Source organism: Sminthopsis crassicaudata, chromosome 2 (genome assembly GCF_048593235.1).
Source record: "Sminthopsis crassicaudata isolate SCR6 chromosome 2, ASM4859323v1, whole genome shotgun sequence".
NCBI classification, from domain to species: Eukaryota; Metazoa; Chordata; class Mammalia; order Dasyuromorphia; family Dasyuridae; genus Sminthopsis; species Sminthopsis crassicaudata.
The window spans coordinates 52,191,992-52,200,555 of NC_133618.1; positions in this window are offsets into that span (position 1 = coordinate 52,191,992).

Here is an 8,564-nt window from a genome sequence, read left to right on the forward strand (position 1 = left end):
TCACACAGAGAGTAAATTGAGATTTGAATTCAGGTTGATGAATCTTCCTGACTTTAGGCTTGGCACTCTATGCACTATGGTGCCACCTAGCTGCTCACTATGTCAAATACAGATACAGAAAAATCAGGTCAAATCATTAAGCATTTATTAAACACCAGTGCTAAGTGCTGACACTGCAAAGAGAGGGGAGGGGAGGAATGGCTTTTCTCAAGGAACTCTCAGTCTAATGAGGAGACAATATGCACTACGTACAAATAAGATAGATCCAGGATAAGTTGGAGATCATCAATAGAAGAAAGGCTCTAGCATTAAGATAGATTGGGAAAGGATTCTGATAGAAAGAGGAATTTGAAGGAAGCTGGTATAATAATAATAATAACTATTATTATTATTATTATTATTATTATTATTATTATTATTATTATTATTATTATTATTATTATAATACAACTCCAACTATCTGCAAGGCACTGTGCTGAGCACTTTTCAATTATTATCTCTTTATTCTTCACAACAACTCTGGAAGGTAGGTGCTATTCTTATCCCTATTTTATGTTAAGGAAACTGAGGCAAACAGTGGTTAATCGACTTGCCCAGAATTCACTATTAGTGAGTATTTAAAGTTAACATTTAAATTGAGTCTTTCTGACTCCAGGCCCTGAAGCATTCAGTCACTAAGCTAGCTGTAAACGACCTGGGAAAAGGTTTGTTTGGGACAGCTGGAGGTGAAATGGATAAAGCACCAGAATTGGAGTCAAGAGGATCTGAGTTCAAATCCAGCCTCAGACACTTAACTCTTTCAAGTTGCCCACTACACTTTTAGTAGAGAAAAATCAGGTCAGGCCATCAAGCATTTATTAATCACCTACAGTGCTAAATGTTGATATTGCAAAGAAAAGGGAGGGAGGAATGGTTTTTCTCAAGGAGCTCTCAGTCTAATGAGGAGACAATATGCAAATAATTATGCATTATGTACAAATAATATAAATAAGATAAGTGGGCAAGTCACTTTACCCTTATTGTCTTTAAAAAAAAAAAAAAGGAAAAGGAAAAGTCTTGTTTAATCACTAAACACATTTGGAAAGCCCCAAGATTTGTCCATTACAAGTAATGCTAGCTTTTCTTTTAGATTAGGAAGTTTTAAAAATTATTTTAGAGGAGGCTCTTTTATGTCTATGTTTTTGAGGGTTTCTTTAAACATAATTGAGTACTATGTTTTAATATAGAGCACTAAGCCTGGAGCCAGCAAAACCTGAATTCAAAAACATCTCCTGATGCTTACTAGCTGTAACTCTGGATAAATTACTTAACTTCTATTTACCTCAGTTTTCTCTTCTATAAGATTGAGATAATTATAAGGTTCAAATGAAATAATTGTAAAGCACTTAGCACAGTAACTGGCATATAGTAAGTGCTACATAAAAATTAACTTTTGGCTATTTCATCTAATATAATCATGATTGTTATTGCTACATGATATTTTTCCACTCTTCCATTCAATAAAAAAAATAATAAACAGGAAAGTCATATATTGCATTTATTAGATATTTAAAAAGAAAATCAAACTGTACATAATTGAGATTTAGTTTTATCTACAATCCTCTTTTTCATTTTACTGTGTTTGTGGAAATTCTCATTTCATTTAAGCTTTGTAAATTTTAGGATCAATTTTTTTAATCTGATCTATTTGCTATTTTTCATACTAAAATCTCCTATCACAAGGTCTTTGACCAAACTGTACCTCTCCCAAGTTTGAAATGCCCTCCCTCTTTACTTTTATCCAGTAGAATCCATGGTTTCCCTTAAGACCTAGTTCCTACAGAAAGCCACTATTGCCTTCCATCACAATCACCTTGTGTTTATTTTATATAGTTTCCCCTAATAGAAAGTCTGCTCTTTGAGGGCAGGGACTATTTCATTAATATATTTGTATACAACATATGTAGTGCTTTCTGTCTATACATCCACAAGGAAACCAGGTCCTACCCCCCCATCCCTTAGCTTCTTGTCAATTGACTTTCTGCTATCTCATCTAGAATATTTCTCCAGACATTTGGCACCAGACCAGGTCTCCCTATCCTGCAAGAAAAAAATCCACTAAGCTTTAGGACCCTGCCTTTGGGTTGTGCTGTCCTGATTGATGGCTCAGGAAGTGAGTCACCACTCTACTAATGCTTGACTATAACATATCATGCTTCATATACTATCCAGTTATCTGCTATAATAATAATAATAATAATAATAATAATAAATGACCAGCAGGATGATTTCAGAAAGGCCTGGAGGGACTTACATGAACTGATGCTGAGTGAAATGAGCAGAACCAGGAGATCATTAAACACTTCAACAATGATACTGTATGATGAGTAATTCTGATGGATGTGGCCATCTTCTACAATGAGATGAACCAAATCAGTTCCAGTAGAGCAGTAATGAACTGAAACAGCTACACCCAGAGAAAGAACTCTGGGAGATGACTATGAACCACTACATAGAATTCTCAAACCCTCTATGTTTGTCTGCCTGCATTTTTATTTCCTTCACAGGCTAATTGTACACTATTTCAAAGTCCGATTCTTTTTGTACAGAAAAACAACTGTTTTTTAAACTGTTGTCTAAAACAACTGTATAAAAGTATACATATATTGTATTTAACTTATTCTTTAACATATTTAACATGTATTAGTCAACCTGCCATCTGGGGGAAGGGGTGGGGGAAAGGAGGGGAAAAATTGATACAAAAGGTTTTGCAATTGTCATTGCTGAAAAATTACCCATGCATATATCTGGTAAATAAAAAGCTATAATAATAAAAAAAAAAAAAGAGAGAAAAAAAGAGTGCCTGCCACCCAATAAACACTTAATAAATTATTTTAATTGCATCTCATCAATAATATTAATCTAGAATTTACCATGTGCCAAGTACTGTGCTAAATGCTTTACAAGTATTATCCCATTGATCCTCACAACGACTCTGGGAAATAGGTGCTATTATTATCATCCTCATTTTATAAACTGAAATAAACTGAGGCAGGTATTAAGTAACTTGCCCCAGGTCACGCTGCTAGCAAGCATCCGGAGCTAGACTTGAACTCAAGAGTTCTTACTCAGTGAAGTGAGTAGAATCAAGAGAACACTGTGCACAGCAACAGCAAGATTATACAATGAGCATTTCTGAAGGCTCTTTTTTGACAGCAAGATGATTTGGGCCAATTCCACTGGTCTTACGGTGAAGAGAGCCATCTACACCCAGAGAGAGGCCTGTGGGAACTGAGTGTGGATCACAACATCGCATTTTCACTCTTTTTGTTGTTTTCTTTTTTTTTCCTTTTTCTTTTTTTTTCCTTTTTGATCTGATTTTTCTAGTGCAGCATGATAATCATGGGAAAATGTGGAAAATTGTGGAAACAGAAGAATTGCATGTTTAACCTATACTGGATTACTTGCCATCTAGGGGTGGGGGTGAGGAGAAGGGAGGAGAAAAAATTTGGAACACAAAGTTTTGCAAGGGTGCATGTTGAAAATTATCTAAACGTATGTTTGAAAATAAAAAGTTTTAATTAAAAAAGAAAATTATATGTAAGTTTTGAAAATAAAGTTTTCATTAAAAAAATTAATAAGAATTTTTACTCAGTTCTGTACCACTTTGCTGATTGATTGGTTGGTTGATCAATTCCTTGACTCTACTTGTCCCTAGAGAGTATAATGAAGAGTAATGGGTAGAAATTGAGAGGGGGCAAACCGAGGCTTGATATAAACAGCTGGAGTGACTCAAATATATCCCCAGAGACAAACATCTTCAAGTAAAAGTCAGATACAAACCTGTCAGGTCTGTTGTAAAAGGGATTCCTTCTCAGGTATGGGTTGAACTAAGTGTTTCTGAGGTCCTTTCCAACTGGAAAATTTTACAACTCGATGGAAAATTTAACTCGCCACAGCAGTCTTTTTTTTTCTTCAAATGAGCGTCCTTTCTCCCTCTCCACCACTGGGAGGCCTGCTTCCACCGCCTCTGCAGCCTGCTGGTTCCATGTCTAGACTGTGTGGTCACAGCCTCTGGCTCAGCCACACTCTTAGGAAGAAGAGATGGGCCGATGCATTCTTTTGGCTTGGAACATAAACACACTCCACAGAGCCTCATGAACCACAGACAGACTCGACCAATGGAGTTTCGAGGAGTTGCCCACAGAGCAGTGCTATTATTTATTTAGCAGCCAGAGGATCATCAGAAAGCATGCATTTAGAACGGAAAGGGACCCCAGGGGACATCTAATCTGAGTCTGTGCCATCTTAGGATCCCCAATTTAAAGAGATCTTAGAGGGTATGGAGTCCAACATCACTATACATATGCATTTTACAGATGAGGAAACTGAGGCACAGAAAGAATAAATTACTTTTCCAAGATGACACAAGCAATATCAAAGGTAGATTCTGAACCCAGGTCCTCTGACTCCAAATTTGTTGCCCTTTCTACTGCAGTATGGTGCCCCCAACATGAGCTACTGGAATTAGAATACTCCAGCTGAAGGAGGCCTTAGATATTATCTGGTCCAACTCACTCATTATATATGGAAAAAACCCAGGCCCAGATAAAAAAACATGGCTTGTTCTAAGTCACATAGCTAGCTAATGCTAGAATTGGGACTATAAGAGAAAGAAAGAAGAAAGGCAGGAGGGAAGGCAGGAAGGCAGGAAGGCAGAAAGGAAAGAAGGCAGGAAGGCAAGCAGGAAGGTAGGAAGGCAGGAAGGCAGGAAGGCAGGAAGGAAGGAAGGAAGGAAGGGATGGAGGAAGGGAGGAAGGAAGGGATGGAGGAAGGGAGGAAGGAAGGGATGGAGGAAGGAAGGAAGGAAGGGATGGAGGAAAGAAGGAAGGGAGGGAGGAAGGGAGGAAAAAAGGAAGGAAGGGAGGAAAAAAGGAAGGAAGGAAGGAAGGGAGGAAAAAAGGAAGGAAGGAAGGAAGTAAGGAAGGAAGGAAGGAAGGAAGGAAGGAAGGAAGGAAGGAAGGAAGGGATGGAGGAAGGGAGGAAGGAAGGAAGGAAGGAAGGGAGGGAGGAAGAGAAGAAGGGAAGGAAGGAAGGAAGGAAGGAAGGAAGGAACGGAGGGAGGGAGGGAGGGAGGGAGGGAGCGAGAAGAATTCAGGTATCTCTAAGGTCCTTCCTTACTATACATTCTAAATTATAGATTGTATATATTCTTCCCTGAATTTCAAACCTGAGTAAAATTCCATGAAACTTCCCTGATTCTTTTATTTTATTATCATTATTTGATTAAAGATGCCTTAGCATTCCTAGATACATCTGCATAGATTTTATTAAAATAGTATCTCAAACTAAGAATGCTGTCATTTTGTTAAAAAAAAGAAAAGAAACAAAAAGAAGCTTCCTTTTGGTTCTCCAGAGGCACAGAAGGCAAGAGCTTTATTTTCTTGTCCTATGAAATGAATGCCCCTTGCCTGTCATCATTTAAACCAGTTGTTTATGCCCAAGCCCTTTGCCCCCATTGTCAGTCAGGGGATCATTTGTCACTGCAGAATAGAGTGGAGCCATTGGAAGACTCTGCATGGGCTTTTGATGGGGTTCAGTTGTTCTTTCATGGCCCTCATGAGTTTCCTGTGGAGTTTTCCAAATAGCCAAGTTCAGCTTCCTCTTGGCAACCTGCCAGACCTATGAAGAGGTCAGAGCAGCATGACCACAATGCATAAGCTCCTTACTGACACACCAGAATGATGGGTTTCTAGCTGGCAGAGTCCAAACATCACATTTTACAAATAAGTCAACTGAGGTCCAGATAGGTGACATGACTTTTCCCAAGGTTACACTATCAATAACAGAACCAGGTTTCAGACCCAGGTCCTTTGACTCCTGAACTAGTATTTTCTCCACCACACCAAGACGGCAAGGACAAGAATTATATATAACAGCAGATGTACAGCAACAGACACACTTTCTTGAACCTCTATGAACTGTTTTTATACTTGTTCTGGCCCCACTGACCTCTGGTCTCCACTCCTCCTTAGGTCCTAACTCTGCTTGACCCTTTCAGACAGTCTTTGGTACTTCTCCCATCCATTCCCAATGACCTCCTCCAGCTCATTATTCTCAACTTCATTTCTCAGAAAGACTTCAGCATTGATCTTCATAATATGGCTGATAACATTGTCCTGTACTTTGAGCATCCTGGAGTCTTCTCTGACCTTAAGACTTTATCTACTGCACAAAATGGTAATGATTCTGCTTCCCTATCCCCAGGAAGATCTTCACAGCTACCCACTTGAGTTCCTGCCACCCAAGTGATAAGACATGATAAGCCAGGATACCCTAAAGTGATCCTGTCCATCCCTCCAGCATAGGTCCTACATGTGTGGATGATGAAGGGAACACCAAGATTGCTGAAGGAAAATGCCTACTGATGGAAAGGGGAGGCACTGTCCAAATCAGAAGCCAAATAAATAATAAATATCAAAATAAATCACAAAGCATGCATGAAGGAAGATGCTATCTGCATCCAGAGAAAGAAATGATGATAAACAAAAGTATTTATTTTACATACATAGACACATATTTGTGTCTAATAATAGCCATCTTTAGGGTGGTACAGAAGAAAAAAAAGGAGGGGAGAAGTTACACGATAATTTTATTATTTGTCTTAAAAGAATAATAAGTTGTACATAATAGATTTATAGTTCCATGTGCAATTATCTTTTTTCCCCCTCTTCTACTATATTAAGGGAACGCTTGTTTTATTTCTGAAGTTCGAAATAAAATAAAAAAGCAAGTCAAAAACAAAAGGAAAGCTAATTGGTCTAAAGAAATTTATAGAGAGAGCAACTAGATGACATGGTAGATAGAGTACGGGCCCTGAAGTCAGGTAGAGCTGAGTTCAAATCTGGCCTCTGATACTTAATACTTCCTACCTATATGACCCTGGGCAAGTCACTTAACCCCAATTGCCTAAGCAAAAAAAAAATCATAGTGAAATTCATTAGAATGGAAAATTAAACATTTTTTATTAAGTGATAACATACTGATTTAGTGGAGCAAGGTGCTCCTCCCTTAACCCAGTCTCAAAATGGCTAAATTAGGAATTTGAAGACCCAGTTAACAAAACATCACTAGGGACAACTAGATAGTGAAGTGGATAGAATGAAGAGCCTGAGTTCAAATCTGGCCTCAGACACTTAACCCTGTTGACCTCAGTTTCCTCATCTGTAAAATGAGTTGGAAAAGGAAATAGCAAGCCACTTCAGTTTCTTCACCAAGAAACCCCAAATGGGGGGTAACAAAGGACTATATAAGACTGAAAATGACTGAATAACAAGAAAAAGTCCAGAAATCTTTCTGTTTCATATGGTAACTTTAGACTCCTTCCATCACTGAGACATATTTCCAAGGCACTTTCCCCACATAGAAGGCCATGTTTCTGAACTTTCAAACCTGATATTGCACTTCTTAGTAAATCCCTCTTCTGTGTCTGGAAGGCCAAATAATAGGACCCTCAAACTTAGGTCTGTTAGAAAAGCAATCCCTTCGTGATATCACTTCCTAATTTTTCACATAGCTCTTCTCTCCACATAGCCACATAGTTGAGACACAGAGTTCCACATGTGGCACTGTCTGCAAGGCTGAGGTCAAGAGCTTGACAGCAGTCAGATCCTCTCTTATTGGACCACACAGGCAAGTATATATATACAGAGAGAGAGATAAAGAGAGAAAGATGTAGATAGATAGATAGATAGATAGATAGATAGATAGATAGATAGATAGATAACTATATATGCATCTATCCCGGAGATGCTATAAATAGAGTAGGGTAGGAAAACTCTTTTCTCTGACCTATTGCACTGTGTCTCTAAAAGAAAGGCAGAAGTAGATTTTTTGAAAGCAGGATTAGGAAGATCTGTGAGCATAAAGGGAGAGCTGCTTCAATGACAGCTTGTCCCAGAAAAATGGGAGCCAAGTAGAGGTGTTTTGGAGCCAGCTCATGCTGGCTCATGAGAGATGATTGCTAAATTTTCAGCATGAACATTTACACTTCAGAAATCAGCAAAAACTCCAAATCTGGACCTGAATTATGATTTTGTTGATTGTCCAGACTTAAGAAGGTGATGGAGAAAAATGTTAATAAAGCAAATGAAATTTAAAAGTTTGCCATGTGTATACCACAGAAAGCTAGTTGTTAAACATTTACCTCTGCAACCAATTGAATTCATTTTAGGGGCAATTCTTATCAATGAACCCACCTCTAGGAGTGCCAAAGGAAAAGTCCATTATCATCTATAGGGCAATGTAATTAATTATAAGTCCCAAAACAGATTCCTGTTCTCTGTAAATTGAAGTTGTTCAATATTCTCTTCTTATTGGCAACCACACTAAAATCAGGACAAATTTGTTTATTTATTCAATTAATATTAACTAACTACCCACTATGTACAGAGAATACTGTGCTAGAGCCTAGGCAAACAAATATGAAAAATAAAAGCATTCATTCCACAGGGGCAGAGGAGTATCTATGTAGCTATGTATTTATCTATAGATATAGATATAGATACATTGATTAATATAAGATA